Source organism: Arachis stenosperma, chromosome 3 (genome assembly GCF_014773155.1).
Source record: "Arachis stenosperma cultivar V10309 chromosome 3, arast.V10309.gnm1.PFL2, whole genome shotgun sequence".
Lineage (NCBI taxonomy): Eukaryota > Viridiplantae > Streptophyta > Magnoliopsida > Fabales > Fabaceae > Arachis > Arachis stenosperma.
In genome coordinates this window covers 81,552,692-81,566,536 of record NC_080379.1, presented here as the reverse complement: position 1 = coordinate 81,566,536, position 13,845 = coordinate 81,552,692, and the positions used below count along the sequence as shown (strand labels likewise).

The 13,845-nt window shown below is 38.5% G+C and overlaps 1 non-coding gene across 1 annotated transcript; it reads left to right on the top strand.

The window, feature by feature from the left end:
- Window positions 1–7,356: 7,356 nt before the first annotated feature.
- Window positions 7,357–7,464, top strand: LOC130970927 (small nucleolar RNA R71). The gene has a single exon (XR_009082172.1). It is a non-coding gene; the product is annotated as a small nucleolar RNA R71 (small nucleolar RNA).
- Window positions 7,465–13,845: the final 6,381 nt, after the last annotated feature.

Sequence of the window (13,845 nt, the reverse complement as noted above, 5' to 3'; positions counted from 1 at the left end):
TTATTTTTAATTCGAAAAAAAAATATATATTTTCACAAAATATTTTCAAAAAAAAAAAAAATTTATATTTTTAATTTCTTTCTATATATTTTGTTTTTACTTATTCCATTTTTCTAAATCAACATATAAATTATCTCTTGTATTCCAATTCTAAAGTAAGTATGAATGGACAAGACAAGAGGACCCTGGGGTCATATGCTAACCCCACTACTGCTTCATATAGAAGTAGTATCTGTATACCCTCCATTGGAGTTAGTAGCTTTGAGCTGAATCCTCAGCTCATTATCATGGTGCAGCAAAACTGCCAGTACTCTGGTCTTCCACATGAAGAACCTACAGAGTTTCTGGCACAATTTCTGCAAATTGCTGATACAGTACATGATAAGGAAATAGATCAGGATGTCTACAGACTATTACTGTTTCCATTTGCTGTAAAAGATCAAGCTAAGAGGTGGTTAAATAACCAGCCTAAGAACAGCATAAAAACATGGAAACAGCTGTCAGAAAAATTCCTGAATCACTATTTCCCTCCAAAAAGGATGACACAGCTAAGGCTAAGCATCCAAGGCTTCAAACAAGGAGATAATGAATCTCTTTATGATGCATGGGAGAGATACAGAGAGTTGCTAAGAAAATGCCCCTCTGAAATGTTTTCGGAATGGGTGCAATTAGACATCTTCTACTATGGGCTTACAGAAAAAGCTCAGATTTCTCTAGACCACTCAGCTGGTGGATCTATACATATGAGAAAAACAATTGAAGAGGCTCAAGAGCTTATTGATACAGTTGCCAGAAATCAACATCTGTACTTAAGCAATGAATCTTTCATGAAAGAAGAAGCTAAAACAGTAACTGCAGAACTCAGTCCAGTGGATCAGGCTAATGAATTCAATCAGCAATTGGACTTTCTAACTCAACAGCTAGCCGAATTCAAGGAAATATTACAGGAAACAAGAATGGCTAACAGGAACATGGAAGTACAATTAAAGCAGACAGAAAAACAACTGTCAAGACAAATAACAGAAGAATGTCAAGCAGTTCAATTAAGAAGTGGGAAAATATTAAATACCTCACTTCAAAGAAGCAGGAAACCAAGAAATGAACAAGTGGATACCCAAAATCCTCCTGAAGACAGTCCGAGCCCAGAAAGGGACAAAGCTGGCGTTCAAACGCCAATAACAAGCAAGGAGGTGGCGTTTAACGCCACCCCAGCTTCCACCCCTGGTATTCAAACGCCAGTGGGTGATCAGTCACATACAAGTGCTGATAACAATCCTTCTAAAAAGGCTTCCCAACCCACTTCTGTAGGTAATAAACCTGCAGCAACTAAGGTTGAGGAATACAAAGCCAAAATGCCTTATCCTCAAAAACTCCGTCAAGCGGAACAGGATAAGCAATTTGCCCGCTTTGCAGACTATCTCAGGACTCTTGAAATAAAGATTCCGTTTGCAGAAGCACTTGAGCAAATACCCTCTTATGCTAAGTTCATGAAAGAAATCTTAAGTCATAAGAAGGATTGGAGGGAAACTGAAAAGGTCTACCTCACTGAAGAATGCAGTGCAGTCATTCTGAAAAGCTTACCTGAGAAGCTTAAAGATCCTGGGAGCTTTATGATACCATGCACATTAGGAGGTAATTGCAACAAGCAAGCTTTATGTGACCTTGGGGCAAGTATCAACCTAATACCTGCATCTACTATCAGAAAGCTTGGTTTAACTGAAGAAATCAAACCAACCAGGATATGTCTTCAACTTGCTGATGGCTCCATTAAATACCCATCAGGCGTAATTGAAGACATGATTGTCATGGTTGGGCCGTTTGCCTTTCCTACTGACTTTGTGGTGCTGGAAATGGAGGAGCACAAGAGTGCAACTCTCATTCTAGGAAGACCTTTCCTAGCAACTGGCCGAACCCTCATTGATGTCCAAAAAGGGGAAGTAACCTTGAGAGTCAATGAGGAAGAGTTCAAGCTGAATGTTGTTAAAGCCATGCAACATCCAGACACCCCAAATGACTGCATGAGTGTTGATATAATTGACTCTCTGGTAAGAGAGGTCAATATGGCTGAGAGTCTCGAATCAGAGCTAGAGGAAATTAGACTCAATGCTTTCGAAAATGCAAAGATTTGCAAAGAGAAAGCGAAAAGATGGCATGATAAGAAATTGTCATCCAGAGTCTTTGATCCGGGGCAAAAAGTTCCGCTATTCAATTCTAGGCTCAAATTATTCCCTGGGGAATTAAAATCCCGGTGGAGAGGTCCATATGTCATTACAAACGTATCACCATATGGATACATAGAGCTTCAGGATAATGACTCTAACAAAAAGTTCATTGTTAATGGACAAAGAGTCAAACATTATCTTGAAGGCAATTTTGAGCAAGAATGCTCAAAACTGAGACTTGATTAAAACTCAGTCCAGCTAAAAGACATTAAAGAAGCGCTTGCTGGGAGGCAACCCAGCCAATCACAAAATTTAATTTTATTCGTATTGATTTTCTTTACAGGTTTGAGTCCAAGTATCTTCAAAAGGTGAAATAGCAATTGGTTGAAGTCACAGAGTTACAGGGAAATTTGGAAGCTTACTGGCATGAAAAAGCCAGTAAGAAATACTTTGGGCGTTAAACACCCAAAAGAAGCACCCACTGGGCGTTCAACGCCAGTAAGGGTAGCCTTCTGGGCGTTAAACGCCAAGAAGAAGCATCTTCTGGGCGTTAAACGCCAGAAAGATGCACCTTCTGGGCGTTTAACGCCAATCTGCTAGCATTCTGGGCGTTTAGAAAAACGCCCAGTAAAGAAGGACCTCCTGGCGTTCAACGCCAGGAAGAAGCATCACATGGGCGTTGAACGCCCAGGAGAAGCAACATGTGGGCGTTAAACGCCCAAACCATGCACCATGTGGGCGTTTAACGCCAGGATGGTGGGAGGAGGTACAATTTCGTTTTTCTTTGCAATTTTTCAAAATTTTTATGTTTCAATTCATGATTTCTTGCATAAACATATTTTAAATTATCACTTTCAATTCCAAAAAGTTTATCCTAATTTCTAAAATCCAATGATTGCAAATTTTTTTTGATTTATCTTAACCCAAAAGAACAAATGGCTTTCCAATTCAATCCATCATCTTTTCAAATTTGTTTCCAACACATCTTTAACTCCTTTTAAAAATCCTTTTCAAAATTAAAATTCAATTCTATCTTTTAAATTTTGATTCATATCTTTTCTTTTCTTTTTTTTTAAATTATATCTTTTTCTAATCCAATTCTTTTTCAAATATTTTTAATTTCTTCTCATATCTTTTAACTCATCTTATCTTTATGTGAAAATGCCTTTCCTTCTTCTCCTCTCCTTTCCTTTCTTTTGCTTGAGGACAAGCAACCCTCTAAGTTTGGTGTGATTTGCCATGATCACTGAGCTAAAACTCATTAAGATCATGGCACCTAAGAGAACAGGAAGAGCAAGGATGTGAACTTAAGGGAGCTAAAGCGCCAAAGGATTAATCCATGAAAAAGCACCACATATTTTAAAAGGAGCACCTACTCCTCAAAACAACAGGTTGCTAAGTTCCAATTTTCTTTCCCTTTAATTTTCCTGCTTTAACTTAGTGATAGCATTTTTTTAAATTCACCTTAGGAGATATTTAGTAGTAATTAGTTTATCTATTTTGATTTTATTTTCAATTAAGCTATAATTTATTTTTCTCATCATCATTAGGCATGAATAAAGTAGTAGATTTTTTTTAAGAATAAAGAAGTAATTTATATTTTTGAGTTCTTAGTAATAAAGACTATAATTAATTATATGTGGTGGCAATACTTGTTGTTCTCTGAATGAATGCTTAAACAGTGCATAAATTGTACTTTGAATTTGATGAATATTGGCTCCTGAAAGGATGAGGAACACGAAAAATATTATGGATGATCTGAAAAATCATGAAATTGATTCTTGAAGCAAGAAAAAGCAGTGAAAAAGCTTGCGAAAAAAAAAAATGGCGAAAAAAAAAAAAAAAAGGGAGCAGTAGAAAAAGCCAATAGCCCTTAAAACCAAAAGGCAAGGGTAAAAAGGATCCTAGGCTTTGAGCATCAATGGATAGGAGGGCCTAAGGAAATTAAAATCCAGGCCTAAGCGGCTAAATCAAGCTGTCCCTAACCATGTGCTTGTGTTATGAAGGTCCGAGTGAAAAGCTTGAGACTGAGTGGTTAAAGTCGTGATCCAAAGCAAAAGAGTGTGCTTAAGAGCTCTGGACACCACTGACTGGGGACTCTAGCAAAGCTGAGTCACAATCTGAAAAGGTTCACCCAGTTATGTGTCTGTGGCATTTATGTATCCGGTGGTAATACTGGAAGACAAAGTGCTTAGGGCCACGGCCAAGACTCATAAGTAGCTGTGTTCAAGAATCAACATACTATACTAGGAGAGTCAATAATACTATCTGAATTCTGAGTTCCTAAGGATGCCAATTATTCTGAAATTCTAAAGATACAGGGAGATGCCAAAACTGTTCAGAGACAAAAAGCTACAAGCCCCGCTCATCTAATAAGAATCTGAGCTTCATTTAAAACTCTAAAATATATTACTTCTTAATTTCTGTTAGAACCTATTTTATTCATCTAGTTGCTTGAGGACAAGCAACAGTTTAAGTTTGGTGTTGTGATGAGCGGATATTTTGTACGCTTTTTGGGGGTAATTTCATGTAGATTTTAGCATGTTTCAGTTAGTTTTTAGTAAAATAATATTAGTTTTTAGGCAAAAATCATATTTCTGGACTTTACTATGAGTGTGTGTATTTCTCTGTGATTTCAGGTATTTTCTGGCTGAAATTGAGGGAGTTGAGCAAAAATCTGACTTAGGCTGAAAAAGGACTGCTGATGCTGTTGGATCCTGACCTCCCTCCACTCGAAATGGATTTTCTGGAGCTACAGGAGTCCAATTGGCGCGCTCTCAACGGCGTTGGAAAGTAGACATCCAGGGCTTTCCAGCAATATATAATAGTCCATACTTTGCGCAAGGATAGACGACGTAACTTGGCGTTGAACGCCAAGTACATGCTGCTGTCTGGAGTTAAACGCCAGAAAAACGTCATGATCCGGAGTTGAACGCCCAAAACACGTCAAAACCTGGAGTTTGACGCCAAGAAAGGCCTTTACACGTGGAAAGCTTTAGTCTCAGCCCCAGCACACACCAAGTGGGCCCCAGAAGTGGATTTCTGCACCAATTATCTTAGTTTACTCATATTCTGTAAACCTAGGTTACTAGTTTACTATTTAAACAACTTTTACAGACTTATCTTGTACCTCATGCTATTTTCAGATCTGAATTACATACTTTGTGACGGCATGAGTCTCTAAACTCCATTGTTGGGGGTGAGGAGCTCTGCAGCGTCTCGATGATTTAATACAATTCCTTTGTTTTCCATTCAAACACGCTTGTTCTTATCTAAGATGTTTATTCGCGCCTAACTGTGGAGAAGGTGATGATCCGTGACACTCATCACCTTCCTCAATCCATGAACGTGTGCCTGACAACCACCTCCGTTCTACATTAGATTGAATGAATGTCTCTTAGCTTCCCTAATCAGAATCTTCGTGGTATAAGCCGGATTGATGGCGGCATTCATGAGAATCCGGAAAGTCTAAACCTTGTCTGTGGTATTCCGAGTAGGATTCCGGGATTGAATGACTGTGACGTGCTTCAGACTTTAACCTGCTGGGCGTTAGTGACAGACGCAAAAGAGGGATTTTATTCCAGTAGGAGCGGGAACCAACCGGTGATTGGCCGTACTGTGACAGAGTGCGTGCATAGCTTTCACTGCGAGGATGGGAAGTAGCCATTGACAACGGTGACACCCTACATAGAGCTTGCCATGGATAGACCTTGCGTGTGAGAAGAGGATCTCAAGGAAAAGTAGAAATTCAAAGGACAAAGCATCTCCAAAACTCCAACATATTCCCCAGTACTGCAATTCAAAGTAACATTGTTCCCTCTTTTATTTTTATAATGAAATCTAGTAATTTCACTTTTAATCCAAATAATCCTTGTTGACATCCTAACTAAGATTAATAAAATAACATTGATTGCTTCAAACCAATAATCTCTGTGGATTCGACCCTTACTCACGTAAGGTATTACTTGGACGACCCAGTACACTTGCTGGTTAGTTGAACGGAATTGTGCCCACTCGTACCAAAAAATCCTAAGTTCCACAATTCTACAATAAATACATTAATGCTATATTGATGTGATCACAATTTCGTCCACCATAATGTCTACCTAGCTAAGTCATTCAGTTCATTGGTGAGCAATGGGGGTTCATCCTCCCAAGTCTCATTAGCAAATAACTTGGCATTCAGCTTCATGATTGCTCCAAGGTACTTGGCAACTTGCTCTTCAGTAATATCTTCATCCTCTTTAGAGGAGGAATACTCATCTGAGCTCATGAATGGCAGAAGTAGGTTCGATGAAATCTCTATGGTCTCTAGATGAGCCTCAGATTCCTTAGGTTCCTCAATTGGGAACTCCTTTTTATCTAGAGGACGTCCCATAAGGTCTTCCTCATTGGGATTCACGTCCTCCTCCTCCTCTCTAGGTTCGGCCACACCAAGTAAGGTTATGGCCTTACACTCTCTTTTTGGATTCTCTTCTATATTGCTTGGGAGAGTACTAGGAGGAGTTTCAGTGATTCCTTTACTCAGCTGGCCCACTTGTGCCTCCAAATTTCTAATGGAAGACCTTGTTTCATTCATGAAACTTAGTGTGGCCTTAGATAGATCAGAGACTATGTTTGCTAAGCTAGAGGGGCTCTGCTCAGTATTCTCTATCTGTTGCTGAGAGAATGATGGAAAAGGCTTGCTATTGCTAAACATGTTTCTTCCACCATTATTAAAGCCTTGTTAAGGCTTTTGTTGATCCTTCCATGAGAAATTTGGATGATTTCTCCATGAGGGATTATAGGTGTTTCCATAGGCTTCACCTATGTAATTCACCTCTGCCATTGCAGGGTTCTCAAGATCATAAGCTTCTTCTTCAGAAGATGCTTCTTTAGTACTGTTGGATGCATTTTACAATTCATTCAGTCTCTGAGAAATCATATTGACTTGTTGAGTCAACATTTTGTTCTGAGCCAATATTGCATTCAGAGAATCAATTTCAAGAATTCCCTTCCTCTAAGGCGTCCCATTATTCATAGGATTCCTTTCAAAGGTGTACATGAATTGGTTATTTGCAACCATTTCAATGAGTTCCTAAGCTTCTGCAAGTGTTTTCTTCAAGTGAATAGATTCACTTGCAGAATGGTCTAATGACATCTTAGACAATTCAGACAGACCATCATAAAATATATCCAGGATGGTCCATTCTGAAAGCATGTCAGAAGGACACTTTTTGGTCAGTTACTTGTATCTTTCCCAAGCTTCATAGAGGGATTCACCTTCTTTCTGCCTGAAGGTTTAAACATCCACTCTAAGCTTGCTCAACTTTTGAGGAGGAAAGAACTTGGCTAAGAAAGCCATGACCAGCTTATCCCAAGAGTTCAGGCTATCCCTAGGTTGAGAGTCCAACCATATTCTAGCTCTGTCTCTTACAGCAAAAGGGAAGAGCATAAGCTTGTAGACCTCGGGATCAACTCCATTGGTCTTAACAGTAGCACAGATCTGTAAGAATTCAATTAAGAACTGAAAAGGATCTTCTGATGGAAGTCCATAAAACTTGCGATTCTGTTGCATCAGAGAAATTAATTGAGGCTTTAGCTCAAAATTTTTTGCTCCAATGGCAGGGATTGAGATGCTTCTTCCATTGAAGTTGGAATTTGGTACAGTAAAGTCACCAAGCATCTTCCTTGCATTGTTGTTGTTGGGTTCGGCTACCATATCATTTTCCTGGTCAAAAATTTCAGTTAGGTCCTCTTCAGAGTACTGTGCTTTAGCTGCTCTTAGCTTCCTCTTCAAGGTCCTTTTAGGTTCAGGATCAGTTTCAACAAGAATGCCTTTTTCCTTGTTCCTGCTCATATGAGAGAGAAGAAAACAAAGAAAGTATTGAGTCCTCTATGTCACAGTATAGAGATTCCTTTATGTGAGTAGAAGAGAAGAAGAATAGAGGAGGAAAAATTCGAACACAAAGAGAGAAGAGAAGAGGGTTCAAATTATGAGTGGAAGAGAAGTGTTAGTAGATAAATAAAATAAATAGAAAGAGATGAGAGAGAAAGAGAGGGAATTTGAATATTAACTAAAAGAGAAGAAAAATATTTTTTGTTTTTGTTTTAAAAATTAGTTAGTATTCAAAAATTAAGAAAAGGAATAAAATTAAAAGTTAAAACAATTAGTTAAATAAAAAGAATTTTTAAAAAAGAGGAAGGTGATTTTCGAAAATTAGAGAGAGAAAAGTAGTTAGGTAGTTTTGAAAAAGATATGATTGAAAAGATATGATTGAAAATATATTTTAAAAAATATTGAAAAGGAAATTAAAAAGAATTGATTTTTAAAATTAAAATTGATTACTTGACTAATAAGAAACTAAAAGATATGATTCTAGAATTTAAAGATTGAACCTTTCTTAATAAGAAAGTAACAAACTTCAAATTTTTGAATCAATCACATTAATTGTTAGTAAAGTTTTCGAAAACTATGAAATATTAAGAAAAAGATTTTGAAAATCAATTTTAAAATTTTCAAAAATAATAAAAAAATGAAAAATATTTGAATTTTGAAAAGATAAATTTTTTGAAATTGAAATCTTGACTTGACTAACAAGAAACAATTCATTTTAAAATTTTTTGACTAAGTCAACCCAAAGATTTCGAAAATTATGAGTAAAATAAGGAAAAGATATTTTTTTGATTTTTGAAATTTTAATGAGGAGAGAGAAAAACACTAAAATGACTCAAAACATGGAAAATTAAGATCAAAACAAAGAAAACATGCAAGAACACTATGAATATCAAGATGAACACCAAGAACACTTTGAAGATCATGATGAACATCAAGAACTTATTTTTGAAAAATTTTCAAGAAAAGAAAAACATGCAAGACACCAAACTTAGAGATTTTTCATGTTTAGACACTATGAATTCAAAAATGCATATGAAAAATAATAAAAGACACAAAACAATAAAAATATGAAGATCAAACAAGGAGACTTACCAAGAACACCTTGAATATCATAAAGAACACTATGCATGAGTTTTCGAAAAAAAAATTTTAGAAAAATTAAAAATGCAATTGACACCAAACTCAAAACTTGACTCTAGACTCAAACAAGAAACACAAAATATATTTGATTTTATGATTTTATAAATTTTTTTGGATTTTTCGAAAATTATTTTTAGAAAAACAAAAAAAAGAAGAAAAATTTTGAAAGATTTTTGAAAAACTTTTTGAAAATAAAATAATGGTTAAAACAAGAAGAAAATTACCTAATCTGAGCAACAAGATGAACCGTCAGTTGTCCAAACTCGAACAATCCCTGGCAACGGCGCCAAAAACTTGGTGCACGAAATTGTGATCTCAATGGCGCCAACAACTTGGTATGCACAATTGTAATCTCAACTCTTTTTCACAATTTCGCACAACTAACCAACAAGTGCATTGGGTCGTCCAAGTAATAAACCTTACGTGAGTAAGGGTCGATCCCACGGAGATTGTCGACTTGAAGTAAGCTATGATCACCTTGTAAATCTTAGTCAGGCGAGTTCAAATTGTTATAGAGTTTTGATAATTAAAAGATAATTAAAACATAAAATAAAGATAGAGATACTTATGTAATTCATTGGTGGGAATTTCAGATAAGCGTATAGAGATGCGTTGTTCCTTCTGAATCTCTGCTTTCCTACTGCCTTCATCCAATCCTTTATACTCCTTTCCATGGCAAGCAGTATGTTGGGTGTCACCATTGTCAATGGCTACTTCCCTTTCTCTCAGTGAAAATGGTCCTCTACGGTTTCTGTACGGCTAATCAACTGTCGGATTGCTCGTCTTGGATGAAAAATACCATGCACAGATCTCGTATGGCTAATTAGCTGTTGGTTCTTGATCGTGTAGGAATAGGATTTACTATCCTTTTGTGTCTGTCACCACGCCCTACAGTCGCGAGTTTGAAGCTCGTCACAGTCATCCCATCCTAGATCCTACTCGGAATACCACAGACAAGGTTTAGACTTTCCGGATCTCAAGAATGCTGCCAATTAATTCTAGCATATACCACGAAGATTCTAATCTCGGGTCAAGATGCCCCATTGTCAGAGGGGAGTCGATGTGAATCATTGATTTGAAACCCAAGAGATATACATTAAAGCTTGTCTTCATGTAGAATGGAAGTGGTTGTCAATCGTACGTTCAAAAGTGAGAATAGTGATGAGTGTCACATAATCATCACATTCATCATGTTTTTGTGTCCGAATGAATATCTTAGAATAAGAATAAGCATGACTTGAATAGAAGAACAATAGTAATTTGCATTAATACTTGAGGAATAGCAGAGCTCCACACATTAATCTATGGTGTGTAAAAACTCCACCGTTGAAAATACATAAGTGATGATGGTCCAGGCATGGCCGAATGGCCAGCCTCCCCAAATGGCATATGAAATTGGAAATAGGGAAAAAGACCCCTAGTACAATAGTAAAAAATTCTATTTATACTAAACTAGTTACTAGGGTTTACAGAGATTAGTAAATGATGCAGAAATCCACTTCCGGGCCCACTTGGTGTATGCTTGGGCTGAGCATTAAAGCTTTCACGTGTAGAGGTCTTCCTTGGAGTTAAACGCCAGTTTGTAACTTGTTTCAAAATATGGACTATTATATATTGCTGGAAAGCCCTGGATGTCTACTTTCCAACGTAGTTGAGAGCGTGCCATTTAGATTTTTGTAGCTCCAAAATATCTATTTCGAGTGCAGGGAGGTCAGAATCCATTAGCATCAGCAGTCCTTTGTCAGCCTCTGATTCAGATTTTTGCTCAGGTCCCTCAATTTCAGCCAGAAAATACCTGAAATCATAGAAAAATACACAAACTCATAGTAAAATCCAGAAATGTGAATTTTGCTTAAAAATTATTAAAAATATACTAAAAAGTATCTAATCATACTAAAAACTATATAAAAATAATGCCAAAAAGCGTATAAATTATCCGCTTATCAGAGGCAAAGGAGAGGAAATCCATACCATCAAACTTGGGGGAATTCGAGGTCAAGAAGAAATCTATCCACAGCCTGAAGGCAAGACAGAAAAAGTCCAGATCGGAGATGTCCCAGATAAAACGACCAATATCGGCGCAATCCTAAAGGGAGAAGTAAAAAAGTTCCTCATACAGTTCTTAAAAGATAATAACGACCTCTTCGAATGGAATGCTGTAGACATGCTGGGCATAGACCCCAAGCTAATGTGCCATAAGCTGGCACTATATCCAGGATCTTGGCCAGTACAGCAGAAGCGTAGAAAGCTCGGACCAGAAAGATCCCAAGATGTGGAAGAACAGGTACAAACTCTACTAGAGGCAAGATTTATTAGAGAAGTCAAGTACCCACTATGGCTAGCCAATGTTGTCTTGGTGAAAAAGTGAAATGTGAAGTGGCGGATGTGTACTGATTACACCGACCTCAACAAAGCTTGCCCAAAAGATCCTTATCCACTCCCAAACATCAACACTCTAGTGGACGCCTCCTCCGGATACAAGTACCTCTCATTTATGGACGCCTATTCAGGATACAATCAAATCCCAATGTACCCACCTGATCAAGAAAAAAAGCTAATTCTTAACACCCAAAGCGAATTATTGCTACGTCGTCATGCCATTCGGACTCAAAAACGCAGGAGCTACCTACCAAAGGTTAATGAACAAAGTCTTCACATATCACATTGGAAAACTAATGGAGGTATACGTGGACGATATGTTAGTAAAGACACAACGCGAGGAATCATTACTGTCCGACCTCGCCTAAGTGTTCAATACCATAAGAAAGCATGGCATGCGACTTAACCTTGCGAAATGCACCTTCGTAGTAGAAGTTGGCAAATTCATAGGATTCATGCTCACAGAAAGAGGAATCGAAGCAAACCCAGACAAGTGCCAGGCCATACTCAAAATGAAAAGCCCGACTTGTGTCAAAGAAGTGCAACAACTCAACGGGCGACAGGCAACCTTGTCCAGATTTCTAGCTGGATCAGCCATAAGATCCCTCCCCTTCTACGCTGCTCTAAGGAAGGGGAAAAAGTTCGAATGGACATCAGAGTGCGAGCTAGCTTTCCAGAATTTCAAAAGATTCCTGGGACAACCACCCGTTCTAACTCGACCTTAGGAAGGAGAAGCACTCATATTATACCTAGCAGTTGGAAGCCGGGCAGTAGCCTCGGCACTAGTTTGAGAGGACAAAAGTGGATAGCAACCTATATACTTCATCAGTAAAGCGCTAGAAGGGTCCGAACTGAACTATCAAAAGATAGAGAAGTTCGCCTACGCTCTCATATTAACATCTCGACAACTTCGTCCATACTTCCAAGCTCACACCATCAAGGTTCGGACCAACCAGCCCATAAAAGGCATTCTGTAGAAAACAGATTTAGCGGGGAAAATCCTACAGTAGGCAGTCGAGTTGTCCGAATTCGACCTCCAATATAAAGCTTGAACAATGATCAAATCACAGTATCTGGCCGACTTCATTGCAGAGTACACTGATACCCCGAAAATCCCTACAAAGTGGAATCTTTACGTGGACGGCTCTTCCAATAAAACAGGGAGCAGAGCAGGCGTGATAATAGAAAGTAATCAGGGAAGCCAAATCGAACTCTTACTAAAGTTCGAGTTCCTTGCTTCAAATAACCAGGATGAGTATGAGGCACTATTGGCTGGTTTGAAGTTGGCTAATGAAGTCGGAGCCTAAAAACTTGTCATCTTTAGCGACTCACAGGTTGTCACCTCGCAAATAGCAGGGACCTACCAAGCCAAAGATCCAACTATGAAAAAGTACCTGGACAAAACCAGGGAACAACTCGGGCAATTTCAGGAATATGGGATCCAACATATACCTCGGGAACAGAATGCTCGAGCTTACGCACTCTCAAAATTAGCCAGCACCAAACCAGGGGGCAATAATAGGAGCCTCATCCAGGAAGTACTGCAGAACCCGTCAATCTCAGAAGAAAAAAAATCTTAGCCATATCAGGCCAAGATCAAGGATGGATGACTCCCATAATTAACTACCTCAAATCATAGATACTCCCTACAGATAAGCAGGAGGCAAAGAGGTTAAAACGGGAGGCACATTATTACACCATCATAAACAACATTCTATACAAGAGAGGAATTTCGACACCTCTACTAAAATGTGTACCGACCTTTAACACAAAAGAGGTATTGGAAGAGATACATAGTTGCGCCTGTAGGAACCATCTCGGAGCACGAGCCCTTGCTAAAAAAGTACTCCAAGCCAAATTCTTTTGGCTGACTTCGTAAAAAGAAACCACCGAGTACGTTAAGACGTGTCCACCATGTCAGAAACATGCTAACTTCTATGTCGCCCCACCAGAGGAGCTCATCAGCGTAACATCACCTTGGCCATTTGCAAAGTGAGGACTCGACCTTCTTGGGCCCTTCCCCCAAGGGTCAGGACAGGTTAAGTTCCTCATTGTAGGGGTAGATTATTTCGCAAAATGGATAGAGGCAGAGCCCTTAGCCAATGCCACGGCCCAAAGAAGTCAGAAATTTTTATATAGGAACATTATCACGAGGTTTGGGGTTCCTTACTTCATCACCACAGACAATTGCACTCAGTTCACAGACGCAGGCTTTAGAAAATTGGTAGCCGACTTGAAGATAAAGCACCAATTCACATCCGTGGAACACCCGTAGGCTAATGGACA